Raw genomic sequence first — 20,819 nt, forward strand, 5'->3', positions numbered from 1 at the left:
TTTAAGAAATATAAACTGTGAAGATAAGCAAAGGCTATGTTCTCTAAAAGGAAGCATTTTCAAATGAACAGAACAAGCAAATGCGGACTTAATTAGGTAGAGTCAGATGGGTATCAATTATTCACCTTTCCAGGGCCAGAATGGTGATGCTAAAGAAATGAAATAAGGCATGCTATTAGCTTCTCTCCTTTCTTTTCTGGAGCTGCTGTTCTGATCTGAACTGGCTGAAGATGTGATAGCAGGAAGACAGAATGAAAATTTGCCCTTCCCTTCACAATTGGGGGTAAAGTGTTTTTGGAAAGTGTAGTATCCTCCATTGAAATAAAATGTTATTGATTATCTGCTTTGAGACATAAGGAACTTTCTTATGTTTGGAATATGCACATACTATTCTGTTATGCCTTAAAACTAGCTAAATAAATACCTTAAAAATAGCTAAATAAACTTTGTCCTCATTTTCAGAATTCCATGTATTCTAGACTTAGTATTTGGGCTAGTAGCCAAAGTGGCCAATAATTCAAATTGATGGTAATCATTTAGAGACTAGGACTGTTTACTTTTGCACAGTCTCTTTTAAAAGCATTCTTGCACATCTGCTCCCTTACCCAAGTGAGATTGCATGATGCACATGCAGTCTACCAATGAAATATACTTAACTCCAGCACAGTAAGGGATCAGCACTTATGTGAGTACCAAAAATGTGTTAGCTTCAAGTGGCAAAATGTGGGGTCCGAAAGAACCTAGGGATAAGGGATTTAGCAAATTTGTGCTCTCGGTCTGACAATGATAATGACTACTTGTTACGTACCTCTCAATATTCATTAAAATGTGTGTGTGTGTGTGTGTGTGTGTGTGTGTGTATTGGGTGGGTGGTGGTAAGAGTGTGTGACAGGATGGGGCTGGCAGGGGTGGAAGCAGAGAGAAACTCATCAACCCTGAGGAGTGTTCCCAAGAAATGAGATGCCTCTGTTATGATGTCCACATGCTAATTATACTTGTACTCTACACACTTTTAATTCTTTAGGTAACCTCATGTTAACTACCTTTTATAGCTGAGGAAACCAAAACTCATGAAGACAAAGTGACTTGTCCCAAATTGGACAGCTTGTCAATAGCAAAGCTGGAGCCAGACTCTAAGCCTCTGACTTTCTGTGTAAGATACATTTTTTTTCCTAAATGAGTTGTTTTAACCATGGGACTCTGAAAATAAGCAATCTTTTCAAAATAGACTGCATCCCTGTAGGTTCTTTCAAATCTCTTAGAAGTTGAAATAATTACATCATCAAGTCCATTATAAATGTCAATCCATTGTAGAAAAATATGATTTCTATATATCTTAATTAAACTATCTTTTAAATTCCATCACAATAAAGGGAAAAAATTATAGATATATAGCATAAGATTCTACTCTTAATTTAAGAACCCGTTTTATTGAGGGAGAGGTATTTAAAAGCTAAAGAATAGAACAGAAGTCAAAAATACCAAATTGACTTGTGCAATGCTGTTTAAGTAGAATTCCTTGGAAAAGCTGGAAACGGCTCAAAGGAATGTATATTTGTAGACATGTGGCAGAAGTTTTCCTTAAACTTGAATCAGCTGATTCTATTTTTAAAAGCAATATTCTTTTTAGTAAGGTCCAGGAATCACATAACAAAGTGTCCCTTCCTTTGTGAGAGTTTTCTTACTAGGCCACAGTTTTCTTAAAAGATTGAAAGATTTATGAAAAATACTGTGACTCATAATAGATACTCCATTTCTATTAAATATAAGAGACTTTTAGTCTCTAAATTAAGAGAAACTCTAAAACACCTCTATAAATATATTTTTTTCATATAAGTTGTTATATTTGTAAAGAAGGTAGGTGAGTCAGAAACAAATGTTATGGAGAAGGTTATTTATAGACAAATATAATGAATACATTAAACTCCAAATTGGTACGGTTCTAATAATGTGTTCTACTTCTCTTCCAAATCTCCTTTCATTACTCTTTTGTAACAGACTTTCTGTATATTATAACTCACTGATGCCATGGTGTTGTTTTTCTGGGGAAAAGTGCCTTTTTTTCCCCCAATGGAAGAGAGGTTAACCAAATTTTATAGCTTAGTTTAACTATTTTTTTTTGCAGATCACCAGTTATGCCATTACTATAAATTATCTTAAAATTATATGTACATAAAGATTGGCCATTTAATGAATGTATTATTCTTTGTTAAGATTATAGGTGGGCTTATATCCCACACTAAAGTGGTCATAAATAATGTAGTGACTGCAAAGTCAGGTTAACATTAAAAGCAGAGTTTTGTGGTGCATCTTAAATACCAGCATTCTAAATCCTCCGGTTTCAAAAAAGAAAAATGACAACAAAAAGTCATGTAGCGGTAGTTTATCCCTAACCTTCCCCTGCCACCGCCCCCCCCCCCCCCAATTCATCTGGCTAAGTTTTGTGGGGCTTTTTCTTTTCATGAAAATTATTCTGTCACATCATGTGCGTGTATCTGTCACTGGATCTGAATTGCATGTGAATTATACCTTGAATAGATGCCCCAAAGTGGAGGAGCGAAAAGGTGCCCCTTCTGAATATTTTAGACTTGTATGAGTTCTCTAATATTTTTGTTTTTGTGCAAGGCCGCTGGTAAGGCGGCCTGGAGCCTTGAATGCTGACAGCCTCCATTAGCATGAATGCTGTTCTCTTATCTCCCCTCGCTCTCCTCCGCTCCCCCCTCGCTCTTTCTTGTCTGACGGCTCCCTGACATCGTTGACAAGGCTGACACCACCAATCAGCTTCGACTCAGCAAGGTCACTGTTCAGACTTGACTCGTGATTGGCTGCAGCGCTTTAGCGTGTTATTACTGTCTGATTTGATCGGAGGCAGGGGGTGGTCTCCAATCAAACAGAGAAAAGGTCCTAGAGAAGGTAATTAAATCCTGTCAGAGGCAATTATCGGTTCCAGGGCCATGACTCTGGCCCTGAATGCAGATGATCTGAAACTGTATTCTTGTAGAAATTCAAGAGGGCTCCTGGCGTGGTTCGGCTAGGCATAAAGCAAGCAGCAGGCTTTCTGCAAACAATGCAGCTCTGTATTTTGAACCTTTCTGTCTTTTTTCCCCTTTACCCGAAGACTTCTGTTTTCACTGATCAAAAATATTCCTTTTCAGGTCACATTCTAATTAATTTAATAGACAAGGTTTCCCTTTCTTGTACATAAATAATGACGAGTTTTACCAAGGAACTTCTGCCCCCAACACGGGCTGTAACAAACAGCCTTTATCAAGGCAAACCAAAGCGTTTAAGGGAAGGACACCAATCTGCAGTTTAGACGGAGGGAGAAAAAAACCTGAAAGCCTCTAACAGGGATGTTCTGCCTGAGGTGGACCCTGTCCTGTCTGTTTATACCTTACCATGCACAGGATGGAGTTTGCTGTTGTGACAAATCTTGAAGTTTCTCCAAGGTAGTCGGTCTCTCAGTGATGGCAGTATTATGCATTGAGGGGCTATAGTTTTTAAAGGACAAAAAAAGGCTGCAGCAGATTTTAGTAAGTGAGGAAAATGCTTCTCTCTACCCCCTGGAAAAATATTTAAGAAAGTTAAATTTTGAAACTGGCCTGGAAAATCAAAACGGAAAGAAAGGAATGTTGTGTTTTTAATTGGGACGGAAAAGCAAACGCAAACTCCGTAGGTACAATTTTGCTTATTTATAGAGGACTTCAGTTTTGTTCCCCTGTGTGATTTCTCTTCAACTGCTATTTGCTATTAAGTAAGCTTTGCAATGTGGTTTTTGCCCAAGAACCTAGCACTACAAAGGGAACCTCTCTCCAGATCCTGAATATTATTAATTGTTCTCAATTATACTAGTCAGTTTAGCATGAAAAACGTTTGATCCAGTATGAAGGTACATCATAAGTTTCTATATCCTCACACATTGGCTGTAACAGGCTTTATGAAATATTGCACATAATAAATGCCAGCCTTCCAAATGGAGAGCCTTGATTTCAACCTTTGTGTTTTGTGAGCATGGGTATTATTTTTGTCAAGAAGAAGATGTCCGAAACACCATTAAAACAATTTCTGTATTGTTGCTGATGAAACAGTTTAACCACTAGGGTTTCTCCCAAGGGAACAGTTAACTTTCCTCTAATCTTGGTTGTTTTCTTTGTTCCTAAAGCACCATATTCCTTAATATGCCTGACTTTATTTGTTTTGTTGAAATATAAACAGATGCTTTAATCAAAACATCATTTAAAAAAAGTAGTCCCTGCTACCAGTCCATTAATCTGGAAGAAGTATCAGGCTAGGAGAGAAATTTGTGGGAGAAGATGTTAATAATAATGAAACTGTTTTGGACACTGGTCGGCTGGATTAAAAAAAAAAACCTCAAGTCCAGATCTGCACACATGACTCTGAAAATGATGTTTAATTCATTCCATATTGCGTTTTTGGAACATCAAAAGCTTCATCAACTTCCCTAATAAAGATAAAATTGATATGTAGATAGAAACAAACTGCCCACAAATGTGGCAGCAGATTTTAGATCATTAGAACTAAGGTTCGCTGCTATTACAGAACTGTTTTGCTTTTCCTCCATCTGAGTGACAACTCTGTTTCACTTATGAACTAAGATGTTTATTTTTATGTGACCAATCATTGTATATTACTGTCTGGTTAGACTACTGGGTTTGGTTTGGTTTTGTATTGAAGTGGTGGCTGTCCAAATGAAAACACCTCTTTTGAAAGAAATCTTCCTCTATGAAGAAAGGAAACATGTTTTGTAAGTAAAATGCAAGGTAAAAAAATTGAAATGTTTTCCCCAAATATTTAAGATCAGTGCTTGCTCCTAAACAAGAAAAAACAAACAGGAGAAAAGAAAGGACAAAAGACTGGACCATGTACCCAGTTTATTGAAGAGCCCCAATGCCTCTTTTAAGCTCCCTCACTAGATGGGGAACTACTTGAGGACAGGAATCATGTCCTACTCCATCTGGTTTGGCCAGAAAACCAATAAATCAAAGACTATATCATTCCACTGACCTTTGTAGGACACCCATATTGGCCTCTGTGAGAGATGACCACTCCCAAGTTGAGATTCTGGAAAGCATCAGTGAGTGTACGGTAGCATTATGTAATCAGAGAAGGAGATTAATTAAAATGTCCTATTGGGGAGTGGACTCTGATCCGAGGGCTGTTCCCTCTGTCAAAGTGTTTAATTTGTGCTCTAAATAAAGATGGGAGCTTCTTTATGCTATTACTTTATTGTGTTAGCATCTAAGCACTAACCATCAGAATTGCTTTAATGCAAAATATCTGAGGTTATTAGAATTATACAGGTGGGCTGTCTGCAAGATGTGTCTTTAAAAGGTTTGTAAACAGGCCCCTCCAGGGGACATTATGTTGTGTTCAATATTAAAATGTATTTTAATATTTACAGTGTTTATGCAACCTTATGTTCAGTGGCTTTGGTCAGCATTGTTGGAATGGGAAAAAAGGATTTGTCTTTTAATCGGTCTTTTCCAGATTTCTGGTGAATTTCCGGTGCAGATTTCTGCACACTGGGTAGGGGGAATACACAGCCCAAACAAAGCCCATTGGGGTACATTTTCAGGGTGGTGCATTTGGGAACAATAAGTTATGAACAGTTATAGGAGCTGGGTATATGGTTCCCTGCCCAACACCAGAATCAGTGTACCCCACTGATTACTGAGTGCACTGAAAATATTGCATAAATAAGATAAAAACCATCTGCGGTTCTTACTTGTAAGTTGGAATTCCTCAGAAGCAATTGAAAAAAAAGAAAAGATGACATGAAAATCACTATTAAGCAATATGTACTGAGAACTATATATTTTTTAAAAGGGGGGTTGGCAGTGAAAAATTAGCTGGGCCTTGCCACATAGGGAATGAAAAAAATTAACTTTCACTGTTTTGTGATGTGGCTGTGAATTCGCTGTATTGCAAGCTGTATATTCACCCCTCAAGGGATCTGAAAACTTATCAGATTTTATTAATTTATTGGCTCTGTGCGGAGGTGTATTGTAAACCAATTTTAAGTACTTCATTTTGGTATTTATTCACTGCTTACTAAAAGAGGCAGCCTTTTCTACAAACCCCGAGGGTTTCCCTAATCAGTTATATTATGCCTTTCCTCAACCTGAGGATATGAAATCTAAATACATTTCAATATTTTATTTGATATTTCTTAATAGGTGTCACCTTCATTCTTGATTTGCAAAATTAGGGACATTTTCTTTCAGCAGCAACAGCAGACTTGCAGATTGAGGGTAGGATTGAGCAAGTGTCCCCTCTTCCTATTTTTAGTAGGTGCCATTTCTTACCCCCTTCTTCTGGAGACAAAAATCTGGAAATGTGGGTACTGGGTTAGAAATGCTAACTTTTTTTTTTAGTTGACCATGGATGTATTTTTTATTTCTCCCTTTCCAGAATTTGTGATATATATATATATATATATATATATATATATATATATATATATATTTGAAGTATAATTAACATACAATATTGTATTAGTTTTAAATGTACAACATAGTGATTTGACAATTATATACATTATGAAATGCTCACCGCAATAAATGTAGTCACCATCTGTCACCGAAGTTATTACACTTTTATTGACTATATTCCCTATGCGGTACTTTTCATCCCTGTGACTTATTTATTTTATCACTGGAAGATTATACCTTTTAATCCCTAGAAATACTCATTTTAGAATGTGAAGTTGGGTGGCAGGATCAGAGAATGGTGGGGAGGAGAGGAGAGCTGTGGTTTGGCACCAGGAGATCTGAAGGCCAAGCAATGGGAATGAAGAAAAGATGGAAGTCATGACGGAGAGGCTGCTGGGAGAGAGATAAGGTAGAGGTGGAAGGTGAAGATAAAAAAAGAACACCTCCTTGGTGAGTGGGAAGGCTGAGGGGCACCCGACTGGAAGTCACAGGAGGCTCTCGGTTCTAGAGCAGGCTCTTCCCAGTTAGCCCCCAGGAATGTAAACTCTGATGAGCCTTGCTCGGCATCTGTCCCATTTCTTTCCCATCAGACCCCCAGTGACACCTGGATCCAGGCAGGTGTTGACATTCTCCAAACATGAGGGCCAATGTCAGTGTCAGTATGAAAATTGCCCCTTGATCAAATTTCTACTAAGAACTTTGAGGTTAGTTTATTTCTTGCCTCTTACCTCTGTCATCTTTAGATATCATTGCAAATTTTTTCTTTCATGGTCTAATACCTAAATTCCTCTGTCCATCTACTACACCCGCCCCGTATTCATTCCCTCCCTTTCCTTCTCCCAACTCCTTGCATAGTATCCCCAGAATTCCACAGTCCATTGCTGACAAACCCCTCTTTCTCTAAAGGGGATTGAGTCTCCTCTTCTCTTGACAGAAACTCTGCTCTTCCTTGAAGACAGTACTTCCTCTGTAGCCATCGTGAGTGGAGGTCACTCTTTCTGAGATATTCCAAGAACTATGGAGCAAGGAGGCCGGAAGAACGTCCTCATCATCACTTCCAAATCCCATGCCAAAAACCTGTGGTTATTTGAGAGCCTATTCCATCTGTCTCTACCATCCTCTTCTCTCTTCTGGCAGCTTCTCATCTCCTGTTCCATTTCCACAGGTAAGAAAAACTTTGTCCCTTGTCTCACCTTCTTCCATATATATGTGGGACTTCTATCATCATCCAGGAAAATTTCAGCAACCACATACAAAGTCTACTGACATCCTTGCCTACACGCTGTGGTAGATCACAAATGACCACAGAGTCTTTGCAGCTCCTGTCATCAAGAGGTGGAGTCTCTTTCCCTATCCTTTAAATCTGTGCTGGCACTGTAACTTTTTTGTCCAATTGAATGAGGCTGAAAGAACACTAAGCTACTTCTGAGGCAGGATCTTAAGATGCCTTGTAGCTTTCTCTCTCTCTCTGTCTCTTTCAGAACACTTCTACCTTGTGAACAGGCTGAGTGTAGCTGATGGGAGAGAGAAACTACATGGAGCAGAGACAAGCAGACCAGTTGAGATCCAACTACCAGGTCCACAAGTGAGGCTCCTCTAGACCATCCAGACCCAGCAGAGCTGCCAACCAACTACAAAGAGCAGAGGTTTCCTCCCAGACCAGAAGAGCTGTCCCAGCCTTTCTGGCTATTCTAGTCATCCCAGCCAACTGACAGAACATGAGCTAAATAATAAATATTTGTGGTTTTCTGCCACTAAGTTATGGAGTGATGAGTTAAACAGCGAAAGTTAGATGAATCCTTTGGTGTCTGGCTCACCTTTTCCTTGTTCTATCTTTGTCCTTGAGAAATTTCTTCATTCACATAGAGGTTTGACTGACATCCTTGTCTTGCATGATTTGGCTTCTTCATCCCTGAAGAAGTTCACCCTCATTTTGAAAAACAAATACAGCTAACATTAATAGGATGTGGAGAAATGGGCAGAAAAGAGTAAGGGGGAGTAGGACTTTGCCTCCAGCTTGTGATCTAAAGAGGTGAAATCTTTTTGGATTGACTGCAGAACTGATGACAAGCGAGTGAGAAACTTTCTGTTAAAACAGAGACACATCTAGACAATTTAATCAAACTTTTTTGTCTAAAAAATACCTTCCCTAAATCTGCCATGGGCCATGCCTCCCCAAATATATATTTCAGAGGCAGAATTGGACAACTGGGGTCAAAGTTTGGTTCAAATATGTTGTAATTAAAGAGGGTTTATAATTATGGGGTCTCAAATATGTAACAATTGGGTGATAACAATAATTTTTTTTCATTGCTCAATAATCGACACCTTGAGATCTGAGGAGATGAGGTGCCAATGGATAAATTTCAATGGCTTCCAGAGAATACGTGGGAGAGAGGAGACCTGAGTGGTGGTAGATATAACAAAATAGGAAATAATATGAGGATGATGGGGAAGTAGGCATAAATTTTTGAGCTAGGGAGCTTGATAAAGAACAGATATCAACAGTGGAGGAAGATGCTGAAGGAGAATGGGCACTGTTGGGCCCTTCATGAATCTCATGAAACAGAAAATTCAACTCTCTGGGCCTCCCTTTTATCCTTGGTAAAATCAGTGGGTTGGATGGGACAGCAGATTTTGACATGCTTACAACCATTTCTTCTTTCCATAACCAGACTTTGATAACCAATTACATCCCACTGTCCTGTTCAACCTGGACGTGGCTTCCCAATTTCCTTCAGTTGAACAATCCAGGCAACTCCATTAATACATTAGAGAAATGAAATATGAGATGAAAACCCATTCCTTTATCCTAGACTAGGTTATCTCAAACAACTTGTACAGTGCTAAACTTCTTTCATGTTTGATGTGGAAATAGCTCAAATCTTCCCTCCATCTCTGCTTTAGGAGATGGTACAAACAGTGGCATATTATAACCTGACCCCTCACATCAAATTGCTTCAAGTTCCAGAAAAAAAAAGTCAGTATAGATATTTGTTCTCTTCAATCTATTTTTCAAAATTCTAAACATAGAAAACAAAAAAAGACACTTAAATTTAATTTTATCAAGATGAAGGGGAAAATTGATTTTTGACCACATTATCAGATATATAGATTTCAAGGAACCAGCATTCAATTTTGTGAGTTTTTTTTTTTTTTCTTTCCCCTATATGTCAGATTGTAAATCAACTTTGGGGATACAATGACTGTTTTTTGTTGTTTTATTGGATTTTTCTTAAAGCAGAACCCAAATCTAGCCTTGAAGACAAAACAAAAGTCTCCTCAAAACACAAAACTAACCCTTCTTTCAAAGATCATCTGCATTTCTCCTCTTTGTTCTGACAGAAACTGGCGCTTCCCAAATGACACATCATGTTGGAAAATTGTGGCACAGGGGCGACACCCAGTTTTTAAAGAAAGCTTATTAACATATCTTGAATAATCTTACCCTCTCCCTATTATACCTTATGATACTTCCCTTGCAGAAATGTAAGTTAAGTCATGTTCTGAATTTTATTTCAGCAAACAACCCTTAATAAAGCCATTATTGAATATATATTGAATATGGTTGAACTATATGAAAAACCTGCCTTCCTAAAACTTACACTGTCTATGGGTCATTTTACACTTTAAAAAAGTATGTTGTGTCCTTTTCACAATATAAATAGAATCAATATTCAGTTTGGAAAACTTGGCAAACACAGAAAACACGAAGGGAAAAAAGGATTCATATTTCTTCCATCCAGAACCTGCTAAGCTTATCATACTTTTATGTCCTTTAGCTCTCCTTCCCCCTTCCTCCCTCCTTTAGTCATTCCTTCCCACCATCTATCTGATACCATGAAGCATCTATTGCTTTCTTATTGTCTCTGTTTTACTTTTAACAACATACTGTTCAAATGCTCCAGATAAATGCATGTTCCTCCTCAATGTTTTCTCCTTGGAAGTTATTTGGAAATATGTTCATCTTTTGCATACTGGTCACTAATTAACTATTATCCATCAATAACTTGAAACATTTTATCAATTAACTATTATTCATCCATACCTTGTAGATTGTGCCTGTCTTGCTTTTTCTGTTCTCTACAATAAATACTAATAACAATAAATGTTCCTTGTATTTGCATAGAACTATTTGAACTCTTTCACACATTATCTTCCTAGAGTGTCATAGCAACCCTTCTGGATAAGTAGGTAGGAAATGGAAATGTGCTCTTATCCTCATTATTATAAATGAAGAAACAGATGCAGAAGTTAACACTAAGCCAGCTAGCTAGTTAGTGGCATAGGCAGGTTAGAGACTGAGTTTCCTAATTCCTATTCAAAACTCTTTCTTGAGAAATACACAACCTTCCAAAAATATATAAAAGGAGTCTTTAAAAAAAAAACACCATATGTATAACATTTAATGTAAAAAAGGGAACTCAAATAGAATTTGCCACTTTGTCAGGCTCAACACATAATTTTGATGTGATGCCAGGATCTAAGGAGGATAGGCACACAATTTCATCATTACACTGAAAATAGACATTTCAAAGTAAGCACGGTGGACAAATTAACTCATCACGGACAGATGATAGTTGTTATTTTCAATTACCTTTGTGAGTTCTTTTCTTAATAATATTACACAGTTGCAACTATCTAATGTTATTTGGTGTCCAGTAAGACATTTGACCTTTAGGGAAGAAAAAAGTCTCTGCGATGCTTTCTTAGTCATGAAAAACTTAATAATATGAAAATCAGTATGCCTTTAAAAATTAAAGTGGGAGGTAAATAAAATAGAATCTAAATTTTTAAATTTACACTCACAGTACGAACAAGAGGCAAGAGTTTTCCAAACTCAGTTTGGCTGCTTTCTGTAGAAATGACATTCCTGCACAGGTGTCTGCTGACTCGGTTTTGGCTTTACACTTGGAAACCCTGCAGAGGTAAAGAAATTTCTAGCTCATGGTTGTCAAGATATTAAACCACTCTTTAAAAAGAAGCCTTTGTGGGATTCTAGTGTACGAAATAGAGAAATGTGGAGCAACCACGGATAAAGCAGGAGTAAAGGGAGGATGAATCCCAATACACATCAAGATTTACTAATATTTATTTATCCATTAATTTTTAAGCATCTGCTGTCCTTGGTGATGGGGACCCTTCCAAGGGCAAAAAGAAACAAGGTACCTGCCCTCAGGAAGCTTAGAGTCTAGTAGAAAAGACAGATATTGATTAGATAATCCTCCTCTCAAGTATAAAACTGCAGTTCTGGCTCTAATGCACAGATGTGCATAATGCCCTAAGAAATTTTAATGGGGCACATGGTCTACGTGAAGAGGCCAGAGAAGTCTTCTCCAAGGGAGTGGTGTTTGGCTTGGATCTGAAAGATTAACAGACATTTACTAAGGAAAGAGGACAATTAAGGTACACTAGGAAGAGGGGAAAATATGTGCAAAGAGGTAAGTAAGAGGAACTGAAAAATAAAAAAAGCAGTCCTGGATCAGGGACAAGAGAGGGATGTATGGAATGAGATGAGCTGGATGGGCAGGTAAGGGCCAAACCCTACGGAGACTAGCTGGCTATGTTAAGGAGTTTTGTCATTGTTGTAAGAACAATGGGTGTAAGAAGCACGACTCAGTTTGCAGTTTTGAGGCGATCACTCTGTGGTGGTACATAGAGCACTTTCGGGGCTGGGGCGGGGCTGTCAGTGGCTGTGAGTGGACAAGTCAATGGATGGGGGCCATGATCCAGGCAAAAGAGAACAAGAGGCACAGTGGAGGCTGTGTGGAGCAGGGGATGGATTAGAGCTGTTTAGAAAGCAAAGTTTGCAGGACTGAGGATATTATGGGAAAGGAGTGAGGGGAGAAGATGTTAAGGGCAGGTTTCTGGCTGGTGTAATAGGTAACGCAACTGATGGCGGGGGTTCATCTCTTTAGAGCAAGGGACAGCAAACTGTCGCCTGTGCACCAAATCTTGCCTGCTGCTTGTTCTTGAAAGTAAAGTTTTACTGGAACACAGCCATGCTCATTTTTTTTTTTACTATATCGTGTGTGGGTGCTTTTCTGTGATACATGTAGAGTTGAGTAACCGTAAGAGAGACTGGCTCACAAAGCCTAAAATATTTATTATCTGGGTCTTTACGGAAAAAGTTTGCCGACCCTGGCATTAGAGAGGGACTACTGGAAAAAACATGAGATTGGGAGGAAGATAGTGAGTTTGATATGGTACACGTGTTTGAGGTGCTTTGAGAAAGCCAAGAGATAAAGTAGGAAGTTACAGACCAGACGCTCTGGGTGGGATAAACGTAGGAGTCAAGCGTATGAAGGCTGTAATGAAGTCATGAGCAGGGATGAAGTCAGCTAGGGGGAGGTTAGAGTGACAGAGAGAAGATGCTTAAGATAGAGCCTGGAGAAACTCCGTCATTTAAAGGCTAGGGAGTGTAGTGGTTAGAGAGAGTGTGATGCCACACCACGTGGCATGACCGAACCCACGTGTCTTAGTTTCCGAGGGCTGTTGCAACAAAATAGCACAACCGGGAGACTTAAAACCACAGAAATTAATTCCCTCACAGTTTGGAGGCCAGAAGTCTGAAATCAAAGTGTTAGCAGTGTTGGCTCTTTCTTAGGGGCTCAGAGATAGAAGCTGTTCATACCTGTTTCTTAGTTTGCGGTGTTGCTGGCAATCCTTGGCTTATGGCTGCATCACTCCTAACCTACCGCTGCTGTCACATGGAGTTCTCCTCATATGTCTCTGGATCTGTCTCTTCTCTTCTTATAAGGGCACCTCTCATATCCGATTAAGGGTTTATCCTATGCCAGTGTGACCTCATATTAATTGAGCTAATTCTATCTGCAATGATTCTATTTGCAAATAAGGTCACATTTCAAGATTTGAGGTGTACTTGAATTTTCGGGGTACACTGTCCAACCCGGTGTACCAGGGGAAAAGATAAGTTCCAAAGGGAAGTGGTGTCAACAGCATCTGATGCTGCAGAGAGGTCTAGAGAATGGTTTCATACTTGTTCTGGTTTATTGGAAAGTAGAGGCCTGTAGAGAGAGGTTAAGTAGATTATACTTAAATGTGGATGTGCAGATTCCCTCCTTGTTTCCAGTCATCCTGGAGTTTTATTGATGACTTGTACTAGAGAGTCCATCTTTATCTTTGAGAGATGGCCCAGTTGGTGTCCCTCGTGTGGCTGAGGGGTCCTGGCTCTGGAGCAATGTGAGAGTACTGATGCCACCTTTGGAATTTCTCTTTTTGATCTTTGCAACCCCTTGATTTCCCTTGGAGATCTTTCCTTAAGTAATACCCAAGCCCTCTCCTGTTTAGAGTGCGCAAGGGCTAATGGGATCACTGGCTGAGGTGAAATGGTTGCAGATGGTAATGTGAAAAGACTAATTTATTTTCAGAGGCTTTTAGGAATTCATGTGCTTTTAATGATAGCTTACTATAACCACAAATCCCTCATTTTCATTCTTTAAAGGGAGAGGATATTGCCCATTATTAACAGCAGAGGAAGATAGGGTAGGCAGCTAATTGACCCAGCAAAGCTGACACAATTGTGGTGGGGTTATGAAAGCTGAAGAATTTTACTATGCTCCTAGGACTTTTGTCTCATTTTTTATATCGACTTTTTTTGACCTCTTGGCGAGCCATTTTCACCTGCTCGTCTCTCTTCCTCAGTCAAGCTTCCGGCTGGCAGGCCCATAGTGATTGGAGGGTTTTCTATGATCTTTTTTTTTTTTCATCAGAATCTGATGCTGCCTGGTGCTCCCACCAGTGGCCTGGTGGCTTATTCTTGAAGGGGGCAAAAATGGGTGGGACTAATTCCTGTCTGTCAGTCTGCTCTGGGGTCCTGTTATCTGCTTCTTAAGCCAAGGGGGTGAGGATGATATGTTGCCTGTCACTAGGGATGAGGGAAAATGGGGGGGGGTAGGAAAGGAAAGATGTGCTTTCTTTTAATATTGACATGAGGGAGGGGAAAAAGTCTTCCGCACCATAAATTGTTAATTTCAGGAGGGAAAATGTTGGTTCCTTCCTTGGCCCTGTAAGCCACCTGGCCTTGGTGGGACCACATTTGTGTAATTCTAATAGGCCAGAGGCACTAAGACAGCGCACAGCAAGGCCAAGAACTCGCCTTTGCTGAAAACTTCCATTCCAACCACCAGCATCTCCACTCCTATTGAATTCTTGGTTCTGCTACCCAAAATTCTGCCTCTGAATTGCAGATTTATTCCTAGAATTTCCAGGTCTTTTCTGAGGGGTTTTTAGAGGGCTACTCTGGCCATATGAACTCTGTCAATGCACTAAATATCTCTTAACCTGTTATTTCCGCTTTATGTGTGTACTTATAAATGGGGTATGATGTCTTCTTTCTAGGGTGGATACGAGAGCTAAATGAAAACACATATGAAAGACACTTCATATACAGTAAGCACTTAATAATTGTTGGTACAGTCATCATTATCATCATTAAAAGGAGAATCCATGGTGAAAGTGCTTTAGATACATATAATAAAATTTGTAGGGTTGATTTCTAGGTAATATTAATTATATCATGTACATTGACACATTTTCCATATTTTATTCTAATTCTACTTTCTGCTGTCACAAAATCCCTTAGAATGGCTGGGGTGCCTGGGTGGCTCAGTTGGTTAAGTGTGTAACTCTTGATTTCCACTCAGGTCATGATCTCAGGGTTGTGAGATCCAGCCCCATGTCAAGCCCCATGTTGGGCTCTCCCCTGGGTGTGGAACCTGCTTGAGATTCTCTCTCTCTCCTTCTCCCTCTGCCCCCTGCCCCCATCCTTGCTCACACGTGGGGTCTCTGTCTAAAAGAAAAATCACTTAGAATGACAATAAAAAGTGATGAATTATTTGGAGGGATACAGAAATAGGCATATAGCAAAAAATAGTTAAGGAAATTGTATTTGCTTTGGTTTTATATGTTGTGTTAGGCATAATCTTCTTTTCATACCCGTGTGGCACCCGTCCATGCTTCTATAGCCTTTTCTATTTCCTGGGAGGCTACCCTCTACGGACTGAAGTTCCCTTGCCTTCTCCTGAGGGGAGGCATCAGTAGAAGATTAGAAGGTTAGAATAAAGTAAGTTCGGGTTCTTTGTTTCCCTGGCTCCTTAGCTGAGGCCATTGTTCCTGTCAGGCAGCTCTCCCTATAATTACAGGTACAGGTGTCTCAAAGCTCCCACAACCTATTCTTCCTCCTTTCTTCCCCATTGTGCCTTCAGGTCTAAGGATGGTAACAGTTGCTAGATGTTGCTGGCATTGCGATATTTCACCCTTCCTTGCAGGCTTCCCTTAACCTTTCCCATACCCTTATAAATAGTCCCTTTGTTAAACTCTCCTTAGTGCACCTGTTTAAGTATGCCACTAGTTTTTTCACTAATACATGAGTGCTTCACCAGTTACAATTTAATTTACAACCATAGCTGAATTTTGTATTTTTTAACATTTTTTAAATTCTATTTTATTTTTAATTTTAATTCCAGTACAGTTAACATATAGTATTATATTAGTTTCAGGTGTACAATATATTCATTCATCAATTCCATACATCACCCAGTGCTCATCACCTATTTCACCCATCCGCCCACTCACCTCCCTTCTGGTAACCATCAGTTTGTTCGCTATAGTTCAGAGTCTGTTTCTTGGGGCACCTGGGTGGCTCAGTCAGTTAAGCAGCAGCCTTCGGCTCAGGTCATGATCTCAGGGTCCTAGGATCGAGTCCTGCATCAGGCTCCTTGCTCAGGGGGAGCCTGCTTCTCCCTCTGCCCACTGCTTCCCCTTCTCGTGCTCGCTCTTCCTCTCAAATAAAGTCTTTAAGAAAAAGAGTCTGTTTCTTGGTTTCTCTCTCTCTCTCTCTTTTTTCCCCCTTTGCTTGTTTGTTTTGTTTCTTACATTCTACATATGAGTAAAATCATACCATAGCTGAATTTTTAATAATGATTTTAAAAATGGCACCTGAGATTCAAAGGAAATTAGTCCAATATATTTGTCTTCAATTCCAAATACTGATGAATGGAAGCATTGAAATGATGATTGCTTACACTGTCTTTAGAAATATTGTTATTTTTACTACTATTTCAGTGCCTACCACCCAGGATCATACAGGATGTAAGAAGACATAATAAAAGTAGTCCACATTTGTAAGAATTTACAATGAACCAGGCATCCTTTAAGCTATTTCAATCCTCAAAATAGCACCATGAGGTAGTTACCATTAGTATCCATTTTGTTTTAGAGATGAGGAAACTGAGATGTGGAAAAGCTAAGAAATTTGGTCAAGATTCAACGGTAGGTAAGTGGTTGAGTCATCATTTCAGCCCAAGCATTTGGACTCCAACACCAGCGCCTGGAACCATTGTGCTGTAAATGACCCAACACTGTAGTCATCAAATGACTTTGTAACCAATTTCAAAAAGTGAATGTAGCCATCAGAGTCCCAGCAGGAAATGGATGACACACTCAAAAGTGCTAACAGAGAAATGTTTAATAAAGGATATATTGCAGAGTTTAGGGAAACTCCCAGGGAAAGGTGCTATCCTCCAGGGCTAGTTGCCTGGGTAGGGTAGGGAGTGGTTGCTAGAATCTCACCTCACCTATGGATGATGATTGCCAGGTAAAATCTGTGGCATTAGTTGAGGAATGTAGTCAACTGCCCTGATGACCAATGACGGAAGCAGAAGAAATACTTCCTTCTCTTCTTTCTTCCTTCCACCCATGTCCTGCTGTTCTCTCTTGTTGGAGACAGAGAACACAGAAAGCCAAGAGCCGAGCTGACACAGTCTGTAAAGCTCTGTCTCTCGGGTCCAAAGTTGGGTGAAGAATATCTTGGAAGGGTAATGGGGAATATCTAGCAGGGTGAATTTCTCTATTAAGGAAATATCTTTTTTTTTAAGATTTTTATTTATTTATTTGACAGAAAGAGACACAGCGAGAGAAGGAACACAAGCAGGGGTGTGGGAGATGGAGAAGCAGGCTTCCCGCTGAGCAGAGAGCCCGATGCAGGGCTCGATCCCAGGACCCAGGGATCATGACCTGAGCTGAAGGCAGACGCTTAACGCCTGAGACACGCAGGCACCCCCAGGGAAATATCTTCTGCTCCTGGAATAGTTTTATACAAAACTGAAATCTAAACTAAAATTAGCATATTTATATATACAAGGTATATAAAAAGAGCCCTTTTTCTTTTTCTTTATTTTTGTTCCTTTTGGAAAGGAACTGAGCTTTTGTAAATGCCCCCACATGTTGTTTGTTTAGTGAAATTTCTGTGATAAAAATGTTTGTATGTCTTTGAGTATGTAAATATAAATCAGTGGATAGAAGCCACATTTTGTTCCCAAAGAGTTATCAACTCAAGATTAGTGGTTGACCTTTACGCTATTGTGTACAGTTATCATAATACATAAGGAATATTATCCGCTAGAGTAATTTAAGGCCATTCACATCTCTAAGGCTAGAGATTGGACTGATCCAATCATAGAAGTTTTAATAAACCTTTAGAAATTGTATGAACCTTTTAGATCATTTGGTTTAACTTCCCACTCATTGACAGAATGTTCTCTATAAGAAATCCTAAAAGATCATTTTCCAAACTATGAATCCATAAATCAAGGAAACAGAACTTCCTAGAATCCTATGACATTACTGATCTGTAATTCTCACCTTTTTCAGAATGGACTTTACCCTCTCTTCCATTATTATTTCTATAGTATCCTATTTTATACCAATCATATAGCTACTTTCAATTTTTGAAAATATTGCTTCAAGTTATGTAATTATGTAAGTGAACAGGAATCAGAATATTGCAATGCAGAATAGAACAGTGAATTAAAACTCTGTTCACCTATCTAAGCATTTCCTGGGGAAGGACGAAAAATGTTTAGATGCTATGCTTGATTCAAGCTTAGCATATTCACCTGGATTGGGCTATGTACTTGAGTATGTGTCAAGAATTATGTTTTACGTGTTTTGTTTGATCCATACAATAAGGTTGGCACTAAAATTATGCCTATTTTATAGATATGAAAATCAATTCATTTCCTATAAGTAGATAGATAGAACCAAAGTTCTGTCCTAATTCTGCCACATTTCAAACAATGTCTCTCAAGACAGTAGAAGGAGAGAGAAGGAAAAAAGCCTCTCAAGGGAGTACTTGGAAATGTGTGTGGGCATTTATTAATATTATTTTTTTAACTATCACAATTGTTGGGGAGTGCTATTGGTGGCTAGGGTTGCCAACACAGTAGTGCTCAATTAAGAAACACTGACCTAACCGACCCTAAAATAAAGTAGAACATTGGAATTGTTTAGCTCTTAGGAGGAAAATTAGAATATTCACACATTGATTACTTTATAGATTTTTGATTATGTATATATGTCTTTGCTTATTTAAAAAATGCATGGGGGGAAGAAGTTAGATTTTTATAAAATGGAAGCTGAAGGAAAATCGTCATATTCTAAAAAACTAGAGGACCATGTGACTACAAGTTCTGTTGAATTCTAGAAGCCTCATTTGACATCATGGTTAAAGTCGGTATGAAGAAGTAAAGATGTATGGATTGCCAGTATTTTTTAGTGTTTCAGGCAGTACTTTTAAAGCAGCTAAACTGGTGCTCGAAAGATGTTTCTGGGAAGCTTTCTTGTTAAGCTCATCTCCTCTCTTCTAGAGGCTGGGTTATAGCCCAGCCATTGGCTCATATGCTTTCTTGTTTATGTCCGATAATGTAAATTGGCTGGAGGCAGGAACAAACATTTGGAACTTACTAACGGTCTCCCTTTTGCTCTGATTTGAGAGGTGCAGACAAAGAGAAGCATCTTCTTGGATGATTCAGTCCCTGTATTAATGTTCCCACTTCAGGTCCTTCCTGGTTTATTCTCTTCTCTCCGCATGCGGGAGTTCTCTACCACACTGGGCTTTTAGCTTGTGTTCAGTGGTTGAAAAGCACGTCCCTGGGGGTTACTGTAGGAAAAAGCGAGGTAGGGATTGGGGGTAAGTGAGGTGCAGGCTGTGGGCAGTCTGACTTCAGAGCACCTGCTTTTCAGCATTACAGTGTAGACCAGGTTCAAACTTAGCTCCACCCCTTATAAGCTATGTGACCTAGAGCAGGTTACTTAACCTCATTTGTAAAATGGGGGGGAATAGTAGCACTCGTGGAATTGTGAAAATTTAATGAGGTGATGGATGTAAAAGTACCGGATTAATGCAAACTATGATGATGATCCGTCATCTGGTCCCATCCTATCTCGCCAGCTTCTAGTCTCTCTTGACAATTCCACACTGTACACAATAGTTACATCAGACTAACTAGTCAGCATTTCCTTCCTGCTGGAGCTCACGCTGCACCTCTTTCCTGAAATACCACTCTTCTACTCTATGGGGCACAATCCCACTATCCTTCCAGGTCCAGCTAAAATGTCCACCCTTATCAGAATGAATTGCACTCTCTTTTCGCTTCTGTGGCAGACACATAGCCAATAACCAATTCTGAACTCGACTTCATGAACACAGCCCAAACTTTAAGGCAGAGACATGCCACGCCCCAGGAAAGAGCATGATTGTCCTAAACCAATCACAGCAAGACCTTTCCCTGCTTTCCCAAACCTTAGAGTAGCTGGAAGTGGTCATGTGATTCATTTCTGGCCAATAGGTTATGAGGGCAAGTCGGCGGGGGGAACGTCTAAAGAATTCTTTGCATTTTCAATAAAGGGACTAACGTGACTGCTTTGCTTTTCTTACCTCTTTCTTTCGTTGACGATGTTAGGCCCATGAGCCGCCACTATCTGAGACAATGGGCTCTAAAGATGAGAAAAAGATCAAGAAAATTGATGAAAAGTTGACTCTAACGTTATTGAGTTTCTAAACCAATGGAAGCCACCTGACCTCATATTTCTTATTATGTGAGAGAATAGCCTTTATTTTTTAAGCCCTTGAAAGTCACATTTTCTGTTATTGCAGCTAACTGTGTTTCCAGCTAAAGAGAAGTAAAAGTACTTAAAAAGTCAACATCTCAGATATTTTTCTTTTAATAAATATTATATATACTCATTGTGGAAAACTTGGAAAGTACAAAAGGGCCTGTGGTAGACTATTTTTATAAATATTGGGGCCTCTCTAAATATTTGGAGGAATGTAGTTCCTTGCCTGTGAACACAGGGTTAGCCCTATGGCTTGCTTAGACCAATGAGGGAAGTGACATATGCCTCCTTTAAAAAAAAAAAGCCATTTGTTTCTACCTCTGTCAGGACAATGGAGTGTCCCACGTAGAGCTTATCCTGCAGCCACAGATAAGAATGTGGGGTAGAGCTGTATCTAACCCCAAGGTAGACATGAAGAAGAGAGACAAATACAGTATCGGGATCATTTCT

General features: G+C 39.3%; 1 long non-coding RNA gene across 1 annotated transcript; it reads left to right on the forward strand.

Annotated features, from left to right (window-relative positions):
* The first annotated feature begins 2,867 nt into the window (after positions 1-2,867).
* On the forward strand, positions 2,868-8,209 carry LOC113915429. The gene is made up of 3 exons (XR_003517659.1): positions 2,868-2,913; positions 7,387-7,617; positions 7,934-8,209. It is a non-coding gene; the product is annotated as an uncharacterized LOC113915429 (long non-coding RNA).
* The last annotated feature ends 12,610 nt before the right edge of the window (positions 8,210-20,819 follow it).

Source organism: Zalophus californianus, chromosome 11 (genome assembly GCF_009762305.2).
Source record: "Zalophus californianus isolate mZalCal1 chromosome 11, mZalCal1.pri.v2, whole genome shotgun sequence".
Classification (NCBI taxonomy): domain Eukaryota; kingdom Metazoa; phylum Chordata; class Mammalia; order Carnivora; family Otariidae; genus Zalophus; species Zalophus californianus.